Genomic DNA, 26,802 nt, shown 5'->3' with positions numbered 1-26,802 from the left:
AAAGAGAAACTAGTACCTACCTTACTTAACTTTTTCCAAAACATAGAAAAAGAAGGAATTCTTCCCAACACATTCTAAGAAGCAAATATCACCCTAATTCCCAAACCAAGAAAAGACCCAACAAAAAAAGAAAATTATAGACCAATATCTCTAATGAATAGGTATGCAAAAATATTCAATAAGATCCTAGCAAACAGAATCCAGCAACACATTAAGCAAATTAAACATCATGTGCTCATGGGTGGGTTTCATCCCAGGGTCCCAAGCATGGTTCAATAAATGTAAATCTATAAAGATAATACATCACATAAACAAAATAAAAAACAAAGACCATATGATTCTCTCATTTGATGTACAAAAAGCTTTTGATAACATACAGCATCCTTTCTAGATCAGAACACTTTAGAAGGAGCATTTCTTCAATTGATATAGGTCGTTTACAGCAAACCCACAGTCAATATTGTATTGAATGGAGTAAAATTGAAATCATTTACACTGAAATCAGGAACCAGGAAAGGACGCCCACTGTCTCCACTGCTTTTTAACACTGTAATGGAAGTCTTAGCCACCATAATCAGGTAAGAGAAGGCAATGAAGGTGATCTAAACAGGATCAAAGGAGATCAAACTGTTATTCTTCACAGATGATAGGATTGTATATCTAGAAAAACCCAGGGACTCAACTACAAAACTCCTAGAAATGATCAAGGAATACAGCAGTATCTCAGGATACAAAATTAATACTCACAAATCTGTAGCCTTTATATATACCAACAATAAGGGGGAAAAAATCAAGGACTCTATTCTCTTTACAATAGTGCCAAAGAAGATTAAATATCTGGGAGTGTACCTAACAAAGGATATAAAAGATCTCTATAAAGAGAACTATGAAACTCTGAGAAAAGAAATAGTTGAAGATGTTAAAAAATGGAATAATATACCATGCTCATGGCTGGGAAGAATCAACATTGTTAAAATGTCTATACTTCCCAAAGCAATCTACAGATTTAATGCATTCCCTAATAAAGCACCTTTGTCACACTTTAAAGATCTGGGAAAAATTAGTACTACATTTTATATGGAAACGGAAAAAAACTTGAATAGCCAAGACATTACTCAGAAATAAAAACAAATCAGGAGGAATCACGCTACCTGACTTCAGGCTATGCTACAGATCTATAGTGATCAAAAGAGCATGGTACTGGCACAAAAATAGAGAGGTAGATGTATGGAACAGAATTGAAAACCAAGAGATGAACCCAGACACTTATCTTCATTTGATCTTTGATAAGCCTATCAAAAATATAAATTGGAGGAAAGATTCCCTATTTAACAAATGGTGCTGGGTGAATTGGCTGGCAACATGTAGAAGGCTGAACTAGACCCACACCCTTCTCCTCTAACAAAAATCGATTCTCACTGGTTAGAGGACTTAATCTTAAGACATGAAACTATAGAAATACTTGGAGAGAGTGCAAGGTAAACACTTGAAAAAGTTGGAGTGGGAGAATACTTTATGAGGAGGACTCCCTGGGCAATTGAAGCAACATCAAAAATACATCACTGGGATCTGATCAAACTAAAAAGCTTCTGAACTGCCAAGAACACACTAAGTAAAGCAGGTAGACAGCCTTCAGAATGGGTGAGGATCTTTGCACGTTATATTTCCAAAAAAGGTCTAATAAACAGAATCCACAGAGAAGTCAAACTTATTAATAAGAAAAGAACAAGTGATCCCATTTCATTGTGGACAAGAAACATGAACAGTAGCTTCTCTGAAGAAAGAGCCTCATGGTCTACAGATACATGAAAAAATGCTCATCATCTTTAATTATCAGAGAAATGCAAACCAAAACAACTTTGAGATATCATCTAACTCCAGTAAGGGTAGCCCACATGACAAAATCCCCAAACTACAGATGTTGGCATGGATGTGGAGAAAAAGGAACACTTCTGCAAGGAATGCAAGCTCGTACATTCCTTTTGGAAAGAAGTTTGGAGAACACTCAAGGATGTAAATATAGACCTGCCATTTGATCCTGCAATTTCTCTACTAAATGTATATCCAAAATATCAAAAATCACTTGGCAACAAAAATATTTGCACGAGATTGTTCATTGCAGCTCTATTCATGATTGTCAAGTGTTGGAAGAAGCCCAAGTGCCCATAGACCCATGAATGGATTAATAAATTGTGGTATATGTATACCATGGAATACTATGCAGTATTTAAAAAAGATGAAGACGTTACCTCTTTTTTTTTTTTTTTTTTGTAAAGACAGAGTCTCACTGTACCGCCCTCGGGTAGAGTGCCATGGCGTCACACGGCTCACAGCAACCTCTAACTCTTGGGCTTACACGATGCTCTTGCCTCAGCCTCCCGAGCAGCTGGGACTACAGGCGCCCACCACAACGCCCGGCTATTTTTTTGTTGCAGTTTGGCCAGGGCTGGGTTTGAACCCGCCACCCTTGGCATATGGGGCCAGCGCCCTACTCACTGAGCCACAGGCACCGCCCGACGTTACCTCTTTTATGTTTACGTGGATGGAGCTGGAAAATATTCTTCCTAGTAACGTATCTGAAGAATGGAAAAAAAAATACAATGTTTTCAGTACTACTATGAAACCAATTTATAATCATTCACACTTTCATATGAAAGATTAATCACAACTATAGCACAGGATGAGGATGAAGGAGGGAAGGGGAGATGGATGGGAAGTGAGTGGTTGGCTCAATACAGAGAGGGTTAATGGTAGGACCACACCTATGGAGCATATGGCAAGGGTACAAGTCAAATTCATCAAGTATAGAACACAAATGTCTTAACACTGTGATTGAGTAAATGAGGTGAAAGCTATGTTAATTAGTAGAATGTAAGCACTCCAATTTGTACAAATAATCAACATATTGAATCCCACAAAGGCATAAATGTATTCATGATCTATGTATATATGACTTAATAAAAAAATGAAATTGGTTCAATAGGATTTGTTTTAATGATTTTATGATGTCCTTTCATGAACATTCCTGAATTTTTTTAAGTTGTTACAAAAGTTTTTGATAATCTATTTGAGAATATTGTCTGGCACTAATGTTAAACTTATTGCTCTATGGCAGGCGTCCTCAATCTTTTTAAACAGGGGGCCAATTCACTGTCCCTCAGACCGTTGGAGGGCCGGACTATAGTTTAAAACAAAAACCTATGAACAAATTCCTATGGACACTGAACATATCTTATTTTGAAGTAAAAAACAAAACGGGAACAAATACAATTCACACTGCTTCATGTGGCAGTTTGAGGATGCCTGCTCTATGGTTTCTAAAATCTACCTTTGCCCTCTTATTGATATTTAGTTGTTTGTTTTCTGCCAATTGGATATATCTCATTTAAAGAAAAAATATGCTGTTATTACAAAATTATGATTTTATATTCTTAATAAGAAACAATATTGTGGGTTAAAATTTATTACAGAGCTAGCAATAAAAAGTCAATCTACAAGAATTATTGCCACCTACACCATGTTATCTACTATATTTAAGTAGTACAAGGGAGATTTTATTATCATAGAAGAAGTCCAAGATTTGGAATGAATCATATCTGGGTTTAAATGTCATGCCTATTCATCCCTTGATGTGTGGAAAAAAACATGAAAATTCTCTAAACCTCAATTTCCTTGTCTTTAAAACAGATCACAAAAGAACATAGTTTGCAAAATTGATTTAAGAAAAAAATGAAATAATATCTGTATAGTTTTCAGATCTGTGCTTGGTACATGGTATAACATTCAGGGAAATGTAACTATTTTTATTAATATAACATTTCCTGTGTGTTTATTTGACAGATGAAATATTTACCTCTAAATGGGCAAAAAAAACTTTAAAATTCGATCCATTTGTGTTGAGACATTTATACTACATTTCCTTGTTCATTCAGTGAAGTATAGTGAACATTACGGATGTATTTCTTAATAGTACTAGGTAATCACAAGAAACTCTCACCTCTGTGCTCTGATTCCGTGTAGCAAAACATTTGTACTACTAATGTATTAGGAGCTGTGGTTATCTAATTTCCTAAATTGTACTAAGATGTGTTTTTTTCAGGTTTTTACACTTTTCTAGTTTTCTTAAATTTTAATTTCTGATGTTTATGTTTAAAAGATACTGTAAATATACCTGCTTGCAGTAGCCTCAACCTCATTTTCTTCCCCCTTTTTCTCTAACCTGGAGTAGGCTCATAAAACAGAGTACTAGCTAATTTGCATTGTGCTTTATTATCTACAGTCTGCATGCTTATTCAAGATCTCATTTAACACTTTGAATTGAATGGCTGTAACCAACCTCAGGTTACAGATGGGAAGATAGAGGCTAACTTAGTAAATGTAGAATGTAAGTGTCAGCCCAATAACTGAAAAACGCCAGGAAGGCTATGTCAACCAGTGTGATGAAAATGTGTCAAATGGTTTATTAAGCTAGTGTGTGATGACCCATGATCATATCAATGTACACAGCTATGATTTAATAAAAAAAAAAAAAGCCCAGATTCAAGCCTAATCATTTGACTAAAGACTTTTCAAAATGGGGCGGCACCTGTGGCTCAGTGAGTAGGGCGCCGGCCCCATATGCCGAGGGTGGCGGGTTCAAACCCAGTCCCGGCCAAACTGCAACCAAAAAAATAGCGAGGTGCTGTGGCGGGCACCTGTAGTCCCAGCTACTCGGGAGGCTGAGGCAAGAGAATCGCTTAAGCCCAGGAGCTGGAGGTTGCTGTGAGCTGTGTGATGCCACGGCACTCTACCAAGGGCCATAAAGTGAGACTCTGTCTCTGCAACAACAACAAAAAAAAAAAGACTTTTCAAAATGTACTTTGCCTAATCAGGGAACTTATCTTTATGTTTATATTATAGATTTTAACTTGCAAATAGTATATAAAACACAAATGTACAACTTTAAAATGATTGTAAAGAAATCCTTGTGCAACTCCCCAAGTCAATAAATAAAATCTTGTCAACATGCCAGAAGTCCCCTGCACACCCTGTCTTGAATTTAGCTATCTCTTCAATTAAAACTCTTCTTAGTTCCTTGATTTGATTTGTAACTTGACCATACAAGTGGGCTTCTTAAATAACATGGTTCATTCATTTTTATTTATTTTTAATGTTTAATTTTTATGGATTCATAATAATTGCCTGTTTTTGAATGTTGTATTAATGGAATGATACAGTATGTGTTATTTTGTATCTGGTTACTTTTGATCAATATAATATGGTTTTGTGTCATCCGCACTATTGTATAAGTTGTAGAATATTCATTAACATAGTTGTATAGTGTTCCATTGTGTGGATATACACTAATTTATTCATCACTTAGCGTTATTAGTAGATATTTGTATCGTTTCTAGTTTTGGCTATAAGAAATGCTGCTATGAGTATTTTTTTGCATATGGATTTTAGGGTACATAAATACATATTTCTGTAAAGCATAAATAACTAGGACTGGAATTATTGGGGGTGTAGGATATCTCCAATTTTACTAGATTACTCCAAATTCTTTTCCAAAATGGTGTTTGTACCAAATCAATAACTCCTCACTTAACACTCATTCAAGGTATGAAATTTCTCATTATTGTATACTATTTTTGGTGAAGTTCATGTTGTCATTTGCACATATTTATTAGGTTTTCTTGCTTTTTCTTATGTGTTAGTAGTAATTTTGCATTTTGAGAGGACTCCTTTGTTGGCTATATTGGTATAACTACCTTCTCCCATTTTCTGCCTTACATTACTACATTCAACATTTCTTTTAATGAATGTAAATTCTTAATTTTAAAAGCCAAATGTATTTATGTCTCTGCTTATAGTTAGTTTTTCTTGTGTAGTAAGAAATATTTTCTTGTCCTAAGAGCATAAATATATTATCTTAATATCTGAAAGCTTCTGTGTTTCACATACTGGTCTATTATCCACCTGGGATTATTTTTTTGACCATGTGAGGTAGGTCTCTAATTTTATTTTTCCCTATATGCTTACCTGGTTGCTTTACCATTATTCACTAAAAAGATTGATTTACATTGCTGACATTTATAAATCAAAGGATCCTATATACATTTGTCTGTCTTGAGGTTTTCAGTTCTGTCTCATTGGTCTATTTATATACTTGTGGAAAAGCCACATTATTTTTATTACTATTATTTTATAAATTACATAAACAAACATCTCAATTGGTTATTTTTCACCAAGGATATTTTTCCTTTTCCTAGGTTTTTCTGTTTCAATATAAATTATACAATAATTTCCCAACAAAGTCCCATTGGGTATTGATTGGAATTTTATTGAATTTGTACAGGTTTTGACCATATGGATTCATACATTCCATAAACTTGGCATCTATACCTTTTTTTAATTTCTGTTAGTAAAGTTTTCTATTTTCCATAAAAATCTTGTTAATTATTTACCTTTTCGTGTATGGGGCATGCTATATACGTTTATTGCTGTTGTATAGAATACAATTGAGTTTTGCAATTTTGACTTCCATCAACCTTGCTAAAACTTTTAAAATTAATTTAATTTAAATATGTGGTGTATAGATTTTGTCAGATTTTCTAGAAACACAAACATAGAAATTATAACAGTTATATTTGTTGCCTTCAGACTTTTGAAATATTGGATTATTTCCCCAACTATTACCAAATTCTGTGCAATAGGATTATGTAACATAGACTACTGTCATGTGCCTTTCTATCCACTAATACCTGTAGGGGGGGCTGTACTTCTGTATCAATGACTTAGAAATTAAAAACAGGACATAGTTTGGTCAATGGCATGTAAACAAATGTGATACTTGCCGTGTTTGAACATAAGCTTTAATTGTCATCTTGTAGATTGGCTTAGGTTCTCTTCCACCTCTACATTCTCTACCTGAGGTAGAATATAACTGGGGTGGAACTAGTATTTAACCTGGAGCTAAGAATAAGCAGACATGTCAATTTAAGCAGAGCCAAGCAGAACTGCAACCAACCCAAAAGTCTCATGTAATATGAGTAAAGAATAAATGTTGCTGAAATATTGGAACAGTTATCATAGTAAAAACTTAAATAAAATGCCATATTTTTACCTTTTACTTTGGTGCCAATTATTAAACTATTGTCATTCTTCTCTAAATTTACCCTTTGCTCTGTATACCTGGGGCTGAATATCTACATAGTACATTTCTCCTTGAAAGCTGATTCTGTATTAGATATCATCAATAATTGGCCATCGGAGATTTTAATGTTGGATAATGGGAAAACAAAGTCACTTTTTTTCGTTATTTCTTATCCCTGTCAGCAGCATTCCAATAATGGCTCTTCACTCTGGCAGTGATATTTTGTTTCAGTAGCAGTTGATTCAAAGGTCCAGCATTTCTCTCCATGTCCAGAACCAGCCTCATTGTGCTTACTTGGAGATATCGACACAAGCTGGAGATATTAGCATTAGCCCATTTTCACAGCTCTGATTCCCAAATCTATGAGATGCCTATGTAATCTCCTAAAGTACTATCACTATCCAGGAAGCATCCCCTCATAAGAGATTGAGTCCCTGCTTCTTAAGCTTTTTCTTTCAGGCTTCTAGGTTATGATAACTTTAAACTTTTCATTTTGTCTCCCTAGACCTACGGGCAGTATCTGTTTCTGCAATTCCACTCTTGCTATCTTAGTGTTTACAATTTACCTTTTCAGTCTTCTAACATCTGTTTATCCAATTCACATTATTAAATGAATTTTGCTAAATTAACACTTCCCTTGACTTATCACCCAGGCTAGGACCTTTAGTATTAACATAAAGCCTTTGTCTTGATCCCTATGTCAAATCAAAAGTACTCAACATGTCATCTTTTTTTTTTTATTTCAGGTTAATGTGAGAGTACAAACAACTGGGTTCCAATATTTGCATTTGTTAGGTAGAGTCCCTCTTGTAGTCACGTCCCACACCCAAAAGGTGTGTCATTTATCCTTACATTGCATACATTAAGTGAGAACACACCAACTACTCCCCTCCTCCCCCCTTCATGTCTCCATCCCCAATTTGAATTGAATGAAATTTTTAAGATGATGTGCATTAGATCATCTACTGGATTCATAGTTGGATTGAGTACGTCATTCTTGTGATATATTTCTAAGAAGAATGTGTTTCAACTCCATTAGGGTTAATACAAAAGATGTAAAGTCTCCATCATTTTTTATAGCTGAATAGTATTCCACAATGGACATATATCATAGTTTATTAAACCATTCCTAGGTTGATGGACACTTAGATTGTTTACACAGCTTGGCGATTGTAAATAGAGCTGTGATAAACAATCTAGTGCAAATGTCTTTTTGATAAAATGATTTTTTTATCTTCTGGGTAGATGCCTAGGAGTGGGGATCTTTCATTTGATTGCAGGATCAAATGAAAGGTCTAATTTGAGTCCTTTGAGGATTCTTTATACTTCTTTCCAAGGAGGCTGTATTAATTTGCTGTCTCACCAACAGTGTAAAAGTGTTCCTTTATTCTCTTTACATCTGTATTGACATCTGCAACTTTGAGACATTATGATGTGGTCTGTTCTTGCTGGGGTTAGGTGATATCTCAGGGTGGTTTTGATTTGCATGTCTCTAATGGTAAGTGTTGGTGAGCATTCTTTCATAAGTTTGTTAGCCATTCATCTGTCTTCTTCAGAGAAGGTGCTCTTCGTGTCTCTTGCCCAGTGATAGATGGGATTGTTTGCTCATTTTTTTCTTGACTAATTTGAGTTGTCTGTAGATTATAGTTATTAATCCTTTATCTGATTCATAACATGCAAATATCTTTTCTCATTCTGAAGGTTGTCTATTTGCTTTGATTGTTGTGCAGAAGCTTTTCAGTTTAAGTCCCATTCTTTTTTGTTGTTGTTGTTGTTGCAATTGCCAGTGAATTCTTCTTCATAAAATCTTTCCACAGACCTACATCTACAGAGTTTCTCCCAGTTTCTTTTAGGATTTTTATTGTTTCAAGTCTTAGATTGAAATATTTCATCCATCTTAAGTCAATTTTTGTAAGTGGTGAATGGTGCAGGTCCAGTTTCTGTCTTACATATGTGGTTATCCAGTTCTTCCAGCACCATTTATTGAATAGAGATTATTTTTTCAAGTGTATGCTTGTGTTAGGTTTAGCAAAGATAAGATGATAAGGGATTGGTTTCATAACTTGATTTTCTCTTCTGTTGTACATGTCTACATGTATAACTGTTTTGATCATTGTGGACTTGTAATATAACCTACTTTTAGTAGAGCGATTCCTCTTACTTTGTTTTTATTACTAAGAATTACCTTGTGTATACAGGATTTTCTCTGGTTACATACAAAATGAATAACAGTTTTTACAATTCTTCAAAGTATGATGTTTATATTTTAGTGGGAGGGGTGCATTTAATCTATAGATTGCTTTGGTTAGTACAGACATTGTAACAAAGTTGATTTTTCCAACCAAAAGCATGGTAAATTCTTCCATTTGTTAATATCTTCTGCTATTTCTTTTCTTTTTTTTCTTTTTTTTTTTATTAAATCATAGCTGTGTACATCAATATGATCATGGGGCACCATACACTTGGTTCATAGACCATTTGACACATTTTCATCACATTAGTTGACATAGCCCTCCTGGCATTTTCTTAGTTACTTTGCTAAGACATTTGCATTCCACATTTACCAAGCCTCACATATACCCTTGTAAGATGCACCACAGGTGTGATCCTTTAAATGCCCCTCAGTCTACCTACCTCCCCCCTCTCTCCCCACCCTTTCCCCCTTCCCCCTATTCTTAGGTTGTAACTGGGTTATAGCTTTTATGTGAAGGTACGAAATTAGTTTCATAGTAGGGGTGAGTACATTGGATACTTTTTCTTCCATTCTCGAGATACTTTACTAAGAAGAATATGTTCCAGCTCCATCCATGTAAACATGAAAGAGGTAAAGTCTCCATCTTTCTTCAAGGCTGCATAGTATTCCATGGTGTACATATACCACAATTTATTAATCCATTAGTGGATCGATGGACATTTGGGTTTTTTCCATGATTTAGCAATTATGGTGTCATAATTCTCTGTGTAGAGGTCCTTTACTCTTTTGTTAGGTATATTCCTAGGTATTTCATTTTCTTTGAAGCTACTATGAGGCCGATTAATTTCTCAATCTGGAAGTTATTGGTGTATACAAAGGCTACTGATTTGTGAACATTGAATTTATACCTGGAGACATTACTGTATCCTTTAACCACTTCCAGTTGTCTTGTGTTTGAGCCTCTGGAGCTTTGTAAGTATAACATCATATCCTTGGCAAATAGTAAGAGTTTGACTTCCTCTACCCCTGTTTGGATACACTTTATTTCCTTCTCTTGCTTGATTGCCTTATCTAGAATTTCCAGCACAATGTTGAATAATAATGGTGATAGTAGACATTCTTGTCTGGTTCCAGTTTTAAGTGGAAAGGCTTTTGGTTTTATTCCATTCAGTATGATTTTAGCTGTGGATTTGTGGTAGGTGGATTCAATCAGTTAGAAAAATGTGCCACCTATGACTATTTTGTTAAGTGTTCTTGTTAGAAAAGGATGCTGAATTTTATAAAATGCTTTTTATGCATCTATTGAGAGGATCATATGGTCTTTTGCTTTTAATCCTATTGATATGGTGAATTACATATATGTATTTATGTATGTTAAATCAGCGTTCCATCCCTGGGATGAAATTGAGTATATAAATATTTAGAATTGAAATTTCCTCTTGTTGTTTTGTTCCCTTGACCAGTATGAGGTGACCTCTTTGTGTTTCTTAACTTTATTTTTATTTATTTAGAGACAGAGTTTCACTATGTCACCCTCGGTAGAATGCTGTGTTGTCACAGCTCACAGCAACCTCAAACTCTTGAGTTTAAGTGATTCTCTTGCCTCAGCCTCCCAAGTAGCTGGGACTATGGGTGCCTGCCACAATGCCTGGCTATTTTTTTGTTGCAGATGTGTTTGTTTAGTTGACTCAGACCAGGTTTGAACTAGCCAGCCTCAGTGTATGTGGCTGGCTCTGTAACCACTGTGCTATGGGTACAAAACCTTTCTTAACTTCAGTTGCTCAAATTCACTTGTATCTGAAAACAAGATTGCAACCTCTCCTTTCTTCTGATGTCCATTTTCCTTAATTATTGTATTTTAACACTTCACCGGTGAGTCTTATTTTGGCCTTCCAGGTTACGTGTGTTTCCTGGAGACGTATATGAATGGTTTGTGCTTTTGTATACAATTGGCTAGCCTGTGCCTCTTTGATGGATAATTGAAGCCATTTACATTTATTGAGAGAATTAATAAATATGGTGGAGTTTTATTTATCTTATTTTGTGTAAGTTTGTTGTTTAGTTTGATCCTTTATGCTATTGTGGAAGCTAGGTTTTGTCCTTTAGTTTCTGGGTGTTTAGTTTGATGGTGGTCCATTGTGATGGCCACTGTGCAGAATAATCTCAAGTATTTCCTTTAGAGCTAGTCTTCCTGTGGCCAACTTCCTAACAAGTTTAACATCAGTACAAAATTTGATTTCTCAATTTTTTTTGAAGCTTATCTTAGAAGGATAAAGAATTCTTAGCTGAAAATTGTTTTGTTTAAGAAGTTTAAAGATAGATGACCGTTCTTTTCTGGCTTTGAATGATGCAACTGAAAAGTCCACTGTCACTCTAATGGATCTACTCCTATAGGTCAATTGGCACTTACTCCTTGCTGCTTAAAATTTTTTCTCTTCCATATTGACTTTGGAAAGATTCATTACCATGTGCCTTGGAAATGCTTTGCTATGCTGTGAATACCCAGGGTTCATTGTATCTCTTAAAGTAATGTCTCAGAATCTTTAGTGATACTTCAGAAATTTTCATTTGTGCTATCCTCCAGAACTACTGCCATTTCTTTACGAAGTTCTTCTTTCCCTTCAGGGTTGTTTATGATTCATATTTTTCAATGCTTTGTGAAGTTTCATAATTCTCTGAGCAAATTCTCTCTTCTCTTTTCTTTTCTCCTTCTTTCACTGCCTGAGTTAGTTGAAGAGCTTTTTCCTCTAGCTCTGAGATTTTTTTCTTCACCATGTTCTAATCTGTTATTGATACATTCTACCACATCTTTTTGGTTTCCTGATTGACTCCTACAATTTCTTAAGCTCTGTTATATCCTTTCTATATTCTTCATATTTTTCATCCAATTTTTAGTTCTGTTTTTGGACTTTCTTTGGATTATTTTGTATTTTCTTGTCAATTCCCTGTATTGTTTACTGCCATCCATATTTTAAATTCCCTTACTGTCATTTCTATTATTTCTTTTTCTTAACAAAAATAAGTGAGACTTTATTAAATGAAAAAGTTTCTGCAAAGCCAAAGAAATAATCAACAGAGCAAATAGACAACCTATAGAATGGGAGAAAACACTTGCAAGCCATACATCAAACAAAGGACTAATAACAATAATCTATAAAGAATTGGAGCAAATCAGCAAAAAGAAAACAACCCACTTAAAAAGCAGGCAAAAGACATGAACAGAAGCTTTTCACAAGAAGATAGACATTCTTTCTTTTGATGAAGTCCAATTTATCATTTATTTATTTATTTATTTTATTAAACCATAGCTGTGTACATTAATGTGTTCATGGGGCACCATACCCTGGTTTCACAGACCATTTGACACATTTTCATCAGACTGGTTAACATTGCCTTCCTGGCATTTTCTTAGTTATTGTGCTAATACATTTACATTCCACATTTATCATTTTTATTTTCTTTTGGTGATTTATCTAAGGAGTTCTTGCCTAAACCAAAGTAAAAGATACTATTCCCTATGTTTTTTCTACAAGATTTATAATTTGTTTTTGCATTTTTTTCTGTGCTCTGCCATGATTCTTTTATAAAGTTCAAGGTTTAGATTAGGGTTTCTTCTTCTTCTTCTTCTTTTTTGTATTTTGTCACATTTGATTACCAGCACTTTTTATTGAAAATTCTTTTTCCTTTTGAATTTAACTTGCATATTTGTTAAAATCACTGTATGTATGTAGACTCTCTTCTGTATCATTGATCTGTTCTTTTTCTACTATTATGTTGTATTGATTGCTGTGCTTTATAGTAATTCTTGCAATCAGGTGGTGTGAAACCTTCAACATTGCTGCCGTTTTTCAAAATTGTTTTGTCTATTCTCTATTATGTATAGTATTTTATTTCAACAAAATAATCCTGTTGGAATGCTGATTTGAATTGTGTTAAGTTTACTGATAATATCTAGAGAATTAAAATAATTATAATGTCTTCATCTTTATGAATGCTATGTATCTCCCCATTTATTTAAATCTTCTTTAATTACTGTAGCTCCTGGTTTACAGTTTTCAGCACACAGATCATGCATGTATTTTATTAGATCTATACGAAAATATTTTCTTCGTTTTAATTTTTTTATTAAATCATAATTGTGTACATTAATGCATTTATAGTATACAATGTGCTGATTTGATATACAGTTTGAAATGCTTACATCAAACTGATTACCATAGCCTTCACCTCACTTACTTAATTATTGTGTTAAGACAATTATACTTTAATCTTTTTTTTTTTTTTTGGTTTTTGGCCGGAGCTAGGTTTGAACCTGCCACCTCCGGCATGTGGGACCGGTGCCCTACCCCTTGAGCCACAGGCACCACCCATTATACTTTAATCTTAATAGATTTGACAGGTACCATTGCAATATACACTATAGATTAGGTCCCAGCAATTATCCTCCCCTCACCCAACCTCCACAATCCTCTCCCCCTCCTCTTCCCTCTTTCATCCTGGACTATAATTGTGTTTTATGTTTCATATGAAAGAGTGGGTTATTATACATTGGTTTCATAATAGTACTGAGTAACGTGGATAATTTTTCTTCTATTCTTGACATACTTTACTAAGAATAATATGTTACATATGGTCTTTGGTTTTGCTTCTGTTGATACAATGAATAACATTTATGGACTTGCATATGTTAAACCAGACTTATATCCCTGGGATGAAACCTATTTGATCACTATGTATGACTTTTTTTATGATAAGCTGTGATCTATTGGCTATGATTATGTTGAAAATTTTTGAGTCTATATTCATTAGTGAAATCGGTCTGAAATTTTCCTTTTTAGTTGGGTCTTTTCCTGGTTTTGGTATCAGGGTGATGTTTGCTTCATAGAATGTGTTGAGGAAGATTCCTTCCTCCTCAATTTTTTGGAATAATTTCTGCAGTATAGGAATAAGCTCTTCTTTGAAGGTTTGATAGAATCCTGGTGTGAAGCTATCCAGACCAGGGCATTTTTTTCTTGGGAGATTTTTTATTGTTTCTTTAATCTCAGTGCTTGAAATTGTTCTGTTCAGGAGATCTATTTCATCTGGGCTAAGTCTAGGGAGATGTTGTGATTCCACATATTGATCCATTTTCTTCACCTTGTCAAATTTCTGTGCATAAAGTTTCTGGTAGTATTCAGAGATAATCTCTTGTATCTCTGTGGCATCAGTTGTTATTTCTCCTTTGTCATTTCTGATTGAGGTTACTAGAGGTTTTACTTTTTAATTTATACATAGAATGGCCAAAGGTTTATCTATTTCATTTATTTTTTTCAAAAATCCAACTCCTTGTTTCATTAATTTTCTGGAACAATCTTTTGTTTTCAATTTCATTAGTCTCTGATTTAAATTTGGATATTTCTTTTCTTCTGATTGGTTTAGGCTTAGATGGTTCTTATTTTTCCAATTCCATAAGATGGCTTGTGAGTTTGTTAATGCACTCTCTTTCTGATTTTCAAATGCAAGCTTCTAAAGCAAAAAGTTTTCCTCTCAAGTCTGCTTTTGCTGTATCCCACAGGTTTTGGTAGCTTTTGCCTTCATTGTTGTTATTATCAAGGAAGTTAATGATTTACTTTTTTATTTCTTCCTTCACCCAACTGTCATTCAGCATAAGGTTGACCCTCTCAATAGATGCAGAAAAAGCATTTGATAAAATCCATAATCCTTTTCTAATTAGAACACTGAGGACTGTAGGCATAGGACGCACATTTCTGAAACTGAATGAAGCTATCTATGACACAGTCACAGCTAATATTTTACTGAATGGAGTAAAACTTAAAGCTTTTCCTCTTAGAACTGGAACCAGACAAGGTTGTCTTCTGTCACCATCATTACTCAACATAGTGCCGGAAGTTCTAGCCAATCCAATTAGGCAAGACAAGAAAATAAAGGGCATCTAAATGGAAGCAGATGAGGTCAAACTCTCCTTCTTTGCTGATGATATGATCTTATACCTAGAGAACTCTAGAGACTCAACCACAAGACTCTTGGAAGTCATCAAAAAATAGAGTAATGTCTCAGGATATAAAATCAATGTCCAAAAATAAGTTGCCTTTGTATATGCCAACAACAACCAAGATGAGAGGTTAATCAGGGATACAACTCCCTTCACCATAGCCCCAAAGAAAATGAAATACTTAGGAATATACCTAACAAAAGAGGTGAAGGACCTCTATAAAGAAAATTATGAAACCCTAAGAAAGAAAATAGCAGAGGACATTAACAAATGGAAGAACATACCATGCTCATGGATGGGAAGAATCAACATTGTTAAAATGTACTTACTTACCAGAGAAATCTACCAATTCAACACCATCTCTATTAAAATACCAACATCCTATTTTCACGACTTGGAAAAAATGATTCTGCATTTTGTATGGAACCATAAAAAAAACCCGCATATCTAAGGCAGTTCTTAGTAATAAAAACAAAGCTGGGAAAATCCCATACCAGATTTTAGGCTGTACTACAATGCCAAAATACTCAAGACAACATTATACTGGCACAAAAATAGAGACATAGTCATCTGGAATCGAATAGAAAACAAAGAAATGAAACTAACAACTTACAAGCACCTAATCTTTGATAAACCAATCAAGTATGTCCACTGGGGGAAAAACTCCCTATTCAATAAATGGTGCTGGGAGAATTGTATATCCACAAGTAAAAGACTGAAACTTGAACCACACCTTTCTGTACTCACAAAAATTGATTCAAGATGGATAAAGGACTTAAATTTAAGGCATGAAATGATAAAAATCCTCAAAGAAAGAATGGGAGAAACACTGGAGGATATTAGCCTGGGGAAAGACTTTATGAAGAAGACTGCCATGGCAACAGCAACAACAGCAATAATAAACAAATGGGATTTAATTAAACTGGAAAGTTTCTGTACAGCCAAGGAGACAGCAACCAAAGCAAATAGACAACCTACAGAATGGGAAAGAATATTTTCAATCAGAGAAAAGCTTAACAACTAGAATGTATACAAAACTTAAATTAATCTACAAGAAAAAACCAACAATCCCATACATCAATGGGGAGGAGAGATGAACAGAACCTTCTCTAAAGAAGAAAGATGAATGGCTAGCAAACACATGAAAAAATGCTCATCATCCATAATTATCAGAGAAATGCAAATTAAAACCACCCTGAGATATCATCTAACCCCAGTGAGAATGACCCATATCACAAAATCTCAAAACTACAGATGCTGTTGGAGATGTGGAGAGAAAGGAACACTTTTACACTGCTGGTGGGACTGCAAGCTAATGCAACCTTTTTGGAAGGAAGTATGGAGAAATCATGAAGAACTCAACCTAGACCTGCCGTTTGATCATGCAATTCAATTACTGGGCATTTATCCAGCAGAAAAAAAATAATTTTTATTATACAGACACTTGTACTAGATGGTTTATCTCATCTAAATTTACAATTGCTAAAATATGGAAGCAGCCTAAATGCCCCTCAACCCAGGAATGGATTGACAAGCTGTGGTATATGTGTACAATGGATTACTGTTAAATCATTTAAAAATGGAGATTTTGAAGCATTTGTATTAACCTGGATGGAGGTGGAACACATTATTCTTAGTGAAGCATCACAGGAATGGAGAAGCCTGAATTTTATGTATTCAACTTTGACATGAGGATAATTAATGACAATTAAAGATACACTGGTGCATGGGGGAAGGGGAGAAGCAGACAGAGAAAGGAAGAGGGAGGGAGTGAGGGAAAGGAAAATAAAAAAAAGAAAACAAAATAGTGACTAAAAATTCTCAGATAAATTGGATTTAATTTTGACTGAAGTACATTACTTAAACATTAATTTTTAATTCAACTTGTTAATATGTGGATTAGGATATTGCATCCTCATTTATAAGTGAAATATGTTTGTAATTTCCCTTTATAATACTATATTTTTCAATTTTAATATCAGGTGCATCAAGATGAAGTAGAATGATTTTGAAGTATTTCTTCTTTTTCTATTGTCTATAAGATTTGGCATTATCTTTCCCTTTATTTATAAATACTGGTTGTCTATTTTTTGAGACTTCGCAAAAGCAATAAGAAGTTAGCTGATGACTCCATACTGAACCTCAGAGTCAAAGCATTCTATGATAGACATACTCTTAGCTAACAATGTGAATGTTAATTTTTTTCCATTATTATTATTATTGCTCAATATTTCATTGCAGCAATCGTCTGTTTTCTTCTCTGAATGTATTTATCTTCATTCATTCTTTAAGAGATTTTTGTTTCTAAAACATGTTGTTTCTTAAACATTGTTATTCTTATTAAATATGGAGAACACTTAGAGACCTAAAAATAGATCTGCCATTCAATCCTGTAATTTCTCTGCTGGGCATATACCCAGAAGACCAAAAATCACATCATAACAAAGATATTTGTACCAGAATGTTTATTGAAGCCCTATTCATAATTGCTAAGTCATGGAAAAAGCCCAAGTGCCCATTGATCCACAAATGGATTAATAAATTGTGGTATATGTACACCATGGAATATTATGCAGCCTTAAAGAAAGATGGAGCCTTTACCTCTTTCATGTTTACATGGATGGAGCTGGAACATATTCTTCTTAGTAAAGTATCTCAAGAATGGAAGAAAAAGTACCCAATGTACTCAGCCCTACTATGAAACTACTTTATGGCTTTCATATGAAAGCTATAACTCAGTTACAACCTAAGAATAGGGAGAAGGGGGAAAGAGAGGGGAGGGAGGGGGCAGGTGGTTAGAGGGAGGGGGATTGGTGGGATTATACCTGTGGTGCATCTTACAAGGGTATATGCGAAACTTAGTAAATGTGGAATGTAAATATCTTAGCACAATAATTAAGAAAATGCCAGGAAGGCTATGTTAACCATTGTGATAATAATGTGTCAAATGGTCTATGAAACTAGTGTATGATTCCCCATGAGCATATCAATGTACACAGCTATGATTTAATAAAAAAAAAATAAGCCTTTTTAATTTTGTGAAAGCAAAATGTGGAAACCAAATAAACATATGTGTATGTATAGAGAAAATGAAAAAAAAAAAGAAGAATTTGTTCCAGTACCATATATATAACCATAAAACAGGTAAAGTCTCCATCATTTTTTAAAGCTACATAATATTCCATGGTATACATATAGCACAATTTGTTAAACCATCAATGGTTCAATGGGCACTTGGGCTGCTTCCATGACTTAGAATTGGGCTTCAATAAAGAATCTGGTGCAAATATCTTTGTTATAAAGTGATTTTTGGTCTTCTGGATTTATACCTAGTAGAGGAATTGCAGGATCGAACAGCAGGTCTGCTTTTAGATCCATAAGTATTCTCCAAATTTCTTTCTTTCTTTTTTTTTTTTTTTTGGTTTTCTTTTTTTATTATTATTTTGTTAATGTGAAGTATTATATTTATAGATTTATGTTTATTGAACCAACATTGAGACTCCAGGATAAAACCAAATATGTCATGGTTTATAATTTGTTTGATGTGTTGTGAGATTCTGTTTGTTAAGATATTTTTGAATATTTTTGCATCTGTATTAATTAATGATATTGGTCTTTAATTTTCTTTCATTGTCGGGTCTTTTCCAGGTTGGGGTTCAGAGTGATATTTGCTTGGTAGAATATGTTGGGAAGTATTCCTTCTTTTTCTATGTTTTGGAAAAGTTATATAATATAGGTGTAGGTTCCTCTTTAAAGGTTTAGTAGAATTCTGATGTCAAGCTATCTGATCCTGGACTTTTCTTTTTTGGAAAATTTTGTATAGTTGATGCTATTTCAGTACTTGGTATAGGTCTATTAAACACATCCAATTCTTTCTGACCAAGGTGGTGTGCTTCCAGTTATTGGTTTGTTTCCTACAGATTTTCATATTTCTGAAAATATTAAATATTTTGAAATATGAAAATATTATGAAATATGAAATAGATTTTTTATAGTATTAGTTAAGGATTTTTTGACTTTCTGAAGTGTCTGTTGTTATTTTGCCTTTGTCATTTCTGATTGATGATATTAGAGATCTCACTTTTCTGTTTCAGGTTAGCTTAGCCAAAGGTTTGTCAATTTTGTCTATCTTTTCAAAAATCAACTTTTTTTTTTTTTTTTGAGACAGATACTCACTTTGTTGCTCTCAGTAGAGTGGTGTCGTGTCACAGCTCATAGCAACCTCCAGCTCTTGGGCTTAGGCGATTCTCTTGCCTTAGCTTCCCAAGTAGCTCGGAGCACAGGTGCTTGTCACAATGCCTGGCTATTTTTTTGTTGCAGTTTGGCTGTGGTCGGGTTTGAACCCACCACCCTATGGGGCCAGGGCCCTACTAACTTAGCCACATGCACTGCCAAAAAACCAACGTTTTGATCCGTTGATCTTTTGAATGATTTTTTTGTTTTCAATTTCATTTAATTCTGCTCTCATTTTGGTTATTTCTTTTCTTATGCTTGGTGTGTCATTGGAATTTTCTTCCTTTTACAGTTGCTTGAGATGTCCCATTAAGTTTTTGACTTTCTCTCTTTCCATTCTCTTGAGGAAGGTTTGCAACACTATAAATTTCCCTCTTAGGACTGCCTTTGCAGTATCCCACAGGTTTTGATAATTCATGTCTTCATTGTTGTTTTACTCCAAAAATTTGGTAACTTCCTTTTTAATCTCAACTAAGACCCAGGTATCATTCAGCATAAGATTATTTAGTTTTCATAACTTCGAGTGTAATTTCTGTTGTTATTGATTTCAACTTTAATTCCTTGATGGTCCAAAAAAATACAAGGGATAATTTATATTCTTTTAATTTTGCTGAGGTTAGACTTGTGACCTAAGATGTTGTCAATTTTGGAGGATGCTACATGGGCTGATGAGAAGAATGTGTATTCAATTTTATTAGAAAGAACTGTTCTGTAGATGTCTGTTACTCCATTTGGTGTTGGGTCACGTTTATTTCATTATTTCTTTTTTTAGTTTATTCTTGGAGGATCTATCCAACACTGCCAAAGCAATTTTAAAATCTCCAACTATTACGTTGCATGAAAGTATCAAATTGTTCATGTCTGTTAGGGTTTCCTTTATGAATTGAGGAACATTCTGGTTGGGCGCATGAATGTTAATAATTGAAATCTCTTCATGTTTAGCGTTTCCCTTAACAAATATAAAGTGACCATCCTTATCTTTCCTTACCTTTGTTGGTTTAAAATCTATTGTATCTGTGAATAAATTTGCTACCTCTGCTTTTTTCTGATTTCCATTTTCCTGTATTACAGATGTCTGTCCCTTCACCTTCACTCTATTTTTATCCTTTTAGGTAAGATGAGATTCTTGTATGCAACCAATATCTGGTCTGAGTTTCCGTATCCAGTCAGCTAATCTGTGCCTCTTTTTTCTTGTCACCTTGTGTCTAAATCCTTGAAGATTTTGTCTATGAATTCATTGATTTCTCGAGACAACTTTTGAACTACTCCTTGAATTTCTAATTCCAACTTTACTTCCATTCTTTTACTCTTATTTGCCATCCATATTCTGAACTCTATTTATGACATTTCAGCCATTTTTTTTGTGAATGGAACCTTCTGTTGTGTCTCCTTTGTTGTTCCTTAGGGGAATTTATATACTCTGATTATTCATGTTGCCAGAGTTTTCCACTTATTTCTCCCCATGATTATTTTTCATAGTTTGGCTAGGGAATTTGGTAAGGTGAAATCGGATTGAGGGCTCCTGGACTTGTAGTTAACCAGCCCTTTACCAAAGATCTGGGACTGGTAACGGTGACTTTTCCCCTACAGCTTTACATAGGTCTCATTCAGTACTGCAGCTGGTGTGATGTGGCTAGGTGGCTCTGCTTGGTGTGATGTGGCTACATTGCTCTGTCTTGTATTCAGCAGTCTCTGTCCAGTCCTTAAGAATCAGTGGCTTTGGGCTGAAATATCAGCTGTGGAGAAATATAAACAAGTAAGACACCCAAGCCCCATGGGCAACAATTGGAAGAGGAGACTCAGTCCCTCCCTCTACAACACAACCAGGGCTCAACCATGGAGGGTCCCCAGGTGGCTGGCCCAGGTCAAGAGTTCCAAACTAATTGTCCTGGTCAGGACAATTGCTGATCAAGTGAGAGAGTTCAAAACATCTCTAGCAACTAGACAGTGGGGGTTCATTGTCAGCTCAAGTGTGACCCTTGGTCTGGTGCTCCATGAAGTCAGAAAGGCCCGCCCAGCAAAAGAGTTAGTCCAGGGAGACTGGTGCCTCCTTCCCCACCTTGCATCTCTGCCATGCCCAGTCATGGGTAACCCTGTGGGGCTGTGGCCCATTTCCCTCCAACAAGCAAATGGGCCAGGGATTTGTGCCTGCCAGAGTCAAATGGAAGTCAATGCCTCCTCAGCCAGGCTGCTACACTTTGCCAACAGCTTGCTGGGGGAACTGAAGCCTGACTCCCTCTGATACTCAGTGGAAACTGGGGAGGGTTCCACCTCAGTTTGTTCCACACCAAGAGTTAACAATGCAGAAAGTGTTTTTCTTCCTCAGAGGCTGCACATCATCTTCAGCCTCACTGCTCTTCTGCTAGTCCTGAAGGGTGAGTTCTGGCTCCCTCTCACAGTTCACAGAATTTGGGAAGTGTCTCTCCAAAATTTGACCCCAGTAGGATCACTCTACTATCACTGCTGGTGCGTGGCAGGTGCCTACCCTCAATTTTCCAAGTCTCCCCCCACCATGTGGCTTCCCATGACTCTGCCTGCCACTGATACATATTTTTGCAGCATTAGGCCAGTCACTCTCCTCCTCCACCTCTCTCCACTTCTACTCAAGTCTCAGTTTCAGCACAGCTGCACTGCTATGGCCTTATGCAATGACCAGCTCTACTAAGAACTGCAGACACTCTGGTTTCTGCAGGAAGTGGGCTTTCAGACCACCAGATGAGGGGAGAAGGGTGGACTGAGAGTTTAGAATGGCAGGGAAAATATTTGTTCAACTTTAATGGTGGGCAAGAGAATGCCAAGGTTCATAGCGGGGTCTCTCTGGAGAAGGAGTCCCAGCCTTCAGTAACTATCTCCTGTGGGTTGAGACAAGAGGTCTGCTTTTCATTGCTCAATTGTAGAGATCACACAGCAAAATTCTCCCTTGGAGGAAGAGATGGACTCTCATCTTGTTTGGGATGGGTTTTGTACCTGAAATTTGCTTTATTGGAATCTCAGCTTGCCTTAGCAGGGATGACATGCAGTTAACAATCTTCTCTCTCAGCTCAGCTCCCAACCTTCAGCTTTATTGGATTATTTCTGGCCATTATCTCTCCCTGTAGATGGGAGCTTCTGTTGAAAGCTGGCTGCAGTTGGCCTTCTTCCCTGGAATCTCCTCTTTATTATTTCTTTATAAGTAGAATCCCATGCCTCATGATCCCTGGTGGGGGATTACTCTGTTCTGGTTTTTCACGCTCTTAAAATTTTCCTTTTAGTTCCTTCTCATGTGTATTTTCTTCTCGTTCACTTCCTTCTCCTACTTTTTGCTCTCACTACTTCCTCCAGTATAAATTACCTTGTCCCTGAGCTCAGGTGTTGAAGTGGCCTTTTGGTGTAATGCCAAATGGAATAGAAGTGTATAGAGCAAGAAGGAAGAAAGGAAAGAAAGTATATAAATAAAGAAGGGGTAAAAGGAAACAATTGAAATAAAAGATAGAAGGCCAGAAATAGAGAGAGACAGTAGAAACGATGGTGTTAGGCAGAATTCTTTGACCCACATCCACATATACAGTACTTTGGGGATCCAGGCTTGGTGGGTTTTTCAATGTCAGGAGCTCCTTACCAGTCTGTGCAAAAGCAAGATCCCACCTCCACCAAATGTGGGAAAAATCAGCAATATGTCACATTGGCAACCTACCAATACCGTCTTTCCAGAGGCCAAAGCTAGAAGGAGACCCAAGTTCATAAGTCCATGGCCTACGTTAGCCAGACAATTGTTGTGACACCCACTGCCAGACCAGTGCTGTGACCCTCCAGCCCTCAGAGATAGTATTAAAATAAAATAAAGAAAATTAAAATATAATTATATAAGGTTAAGAATAAAAGGGACAAATTTATGTGAGAAAGATAAGAAAAGTAGAAAAACCTCTACCAAAGAGAGAGAAAAAGGAGAGAAATAAAAAAGAAAGTATAAAGCCTAAAAAATCATAACAAAATGGAGGAGCCCTTGCTATTGAAGAAAGTACAAATGAAAAAAATAAAAATACAACAAAATCAATCAGAACAAAACAAAAAACAAGAACAACACAACAAAATAAATAAAAAATAAAAAGCTAAGTAAAGATTGAGAAAATAAGCAAAAAAAAAAAAAAAAGAAAGAAAGAAAGAAAAGAAAAAAATACAAGTATATATAACAATATACTTTCTGGACACCAGGCTAGGAAATGGAGAACACACACATTGCTTTTTCTGTGTAAGATAGGTTGGAATACACCATCTGGTTGCAAAGGAGACCCAGTACTGTCTTCCTGACTTATTTGCCCTCAAACAGGGCCAGGTAGCTTCATCAGAATTCAGTCCCTTCAGGAATGGAATTCTGAAGTTTTCACCAGATTTCTTAGAAGGTACATCTTTGCCTTCCAAACAGTGTCCCCTAACAATACAGTGGCTTTCCCTGGTGTGAGGGGCTATTAAAATCACCCAAAGATGGCTGCCCACCTGGCATGCTGGTGAACAGAGCCAGCCAAGCACACGGGCCCTGTGCACTTTTCCTTTCAGGTGGCCTTCTCAGTATGGCAGTGCCCTGCTAGTAGCCAAGCCAATGAGCATTCTTCCCCACCTAATATTCAATTCCTGCTGCTGGATGCTGTTTGAGTTTACAGGCTCACCTAAACCCTTCCAAGTCAGCGCCAGTGAGCATTTCCATAAAAAATAAAATAAAATAAATAAATAAATAAAAGAAAGAAAGAAAAAAAAAGAAAAGAGAAGAAAACTTTGGGGTGGTTCTTTCCTGTCTCTAGTCATCCACTGAAGTTCCAGTCAGCCTCTGCCCATACCCAGGCACTTTCTTTCTGGGCTGGTCTTCTTCAAGCCCTGATTTTCTTGTTGGCTCCTGGAGTCCCCTACTGCTTCACTGTGCCCCAGAATAATGTTTCTGGGTAGGATCTCCCAGCCAGAGGTGGCTGAAGTCCTCTTCTCCCCTGTTTTACCATGAGTGACTGGTAAGGAGCTGTCTCTAGTGTGCCACCTTAAAAAGTCATCTTTAAGTATGATTTTTGGGGTAGATTTTGGTAATTTCCATTGTAAAATGTATTAAGGGGTTCCTTTTTCAATTTTGTGTTTGCTAGAAAGTTCTATTATGAAGAAAATTTGACTTTTTCCAAAAATGTCTTTTCATATATATTCAAAATATCATCTCTTTTTTCTCCCTCTCTAGTCTAATTTAGTGGGTTTCCAAGTGTTAAACAAACATTGTATATCTTGTGTAAAGACAGTTTGGTCATGATGCTTTATTCTTTTCATATATTGTAGAAATCAGCTTGTAAACTCTTTGTTTAAGGCATTTGCATATGCTTTCATAGGTAAGATTGGCTGGTGATTTTTCTTCCTGTCTTTATGTTTAATTTGCAGTTTTTGGTGTTAAAAACACAGGAGATTTACTCTTAATTTTTTTAATGTGCAGCATAGCATCACCTATAAATAAAATATTTAACAATAGATCTCTAAAACTTATTCATTATCAATAATGAAACTTTATGTCCATTGGATAGTAAATTTCCATTTCTTCCTCTTTCCAGTTCCTTTAAACCACCACTCTACTTTCTACTTTATAAAGTAAGACTCCATTAGATTCTTCAGATTAGAATAACCATATGGTATTTGCCATCCTGTGACTGACACATTTCACTTTGTGTAATGTAGAAATTTCATTTCTATTGTCAGAAATTATAACATTTCCTACTTATTATAAGGTTGAATAATATTTCATTATATGTATATACCATACATTTTAAATTATTTTATCTGTTGATGGACATTTAGGTTCTCCACTACTTGGCTGCTGTGAATGCTATTCCAATGAACATAGGAATGAAAATATCTTTTTAATTATAATTTTAATTATTTTGGATAAATACCCAGAAGTGGGATTTGCGGATTGTACGGTAGTTGTATTATTTTATTTTCTTGAGTAAACTGTTCTGTTTTCCATAGTGACTGCATTACTTCACATGCTTACACATGGTGCAAAAAGGTTCCAATTTCTTGACATCTTCAACAATATTTATTTTTTTCTGTGTCTTTGTGTGTTTGTTTTTATAATATTCATGTTAACAGGTATGTGGTGATACCCCATTGTGTTTTTGATTTTCATTGTCCTGGTGATTAATAATTTTGAGCGTCTTTTAATATAAGTGCCGGTTTGCCTACTTTTTGGAAAAATGTCTGCTCATTTTTAATTTAGGGATTACTAGTTCTTACAATTACTTGGAGGAGTTTTTCATATATTTTTAAAATTAACTTACTATCAGATAAATACTTTGCACATATTTTCTTTTATTTCAGAGTTTTTTTCACTATGATGATTGTTTATTGTGGAAGCTTTATAGGTTTATGCTGTCTCACTTGTCCATTTTGGCTTTTTGCCTGTGATTTTGGTGTAATAGCCAATAAATCATTGTCAAGAATATGTCAAGAAGTTTTTCCTTATATTTTCTTTTAGGAGTTTTATAGTTTCAGATTTTAAGTCTTTAATCCATTTTAAGTTAATTTTAGAGTATGGTGTAACATGTGCATCTAATATCATTTTCTGTGTTTGGATACTCATTTTTCCCAACACCATGTTTTGAAAAGATTATTATTTCCCTAATATGTAGTCTTGACACACTTGTTGAAGATTATTTGCTTATTTATGAGGGGTTATATTTCTGGGTTTCCTATTATGTTTTATACAGCTATATGTCTTTCTTAGCACTGATACCATCTAGTTTTCATTACTTTACTGTTGTATATTACAACATTTAAAATCAGCAAATGTGAATCCTCCAACCTTGCCCACTTTCCTCAATATTATTTTGGCTATTCTATATTTCATATAAATTTTAGGATTTTTTTTTCTATGTCTATAAAATACTATTGTAATTTTCATAGAAACTGCATTGAATCTATAGATTTTTTGACTAGTATATATGTTTTAACATTATTAAGTCTTCCAGTCCATGAACACAAGATGTCTTCATTTAATTGTTTTCTCTATTTTTTTCCAGCAATGGTTTGCAATTTTCAGTGTAGAGGTGTTTTGCCTCCTGGGTTAAATTTATTTTAGGAATACTTAGGTATTTTATTCATTTTGATACTATTATAAATATAATTGTTCTATTTGTTTTGTTTCTGGATTATTTATTTTAGTAGTATATGGAAAGGAAGCTGATTTTTAATGTTAATTTTACATCCTATTTATCAGTTCTGACCTTTTTTAGATTGTGTTGTTGAAAA

Source organism: Nycticebus coucang, chromosome X, assembly GCF_027406575.1.
Source record: "Nycticebus coucang isolate mNycCou1 chromosome X, mNycCou1.pri, whole genome shotgun sequence".
NCBI classification, from domain to species: Eukaryota; Metazoa; Chordata; class Mammalia; order Primates; family Lorisidae; genus Nycticebus; species Nycticebus coucang.
The sequence above is the reverse complement of the archived record's forward strand: the minus strand, read 5'-3'. Positions refer to the sequence as shown.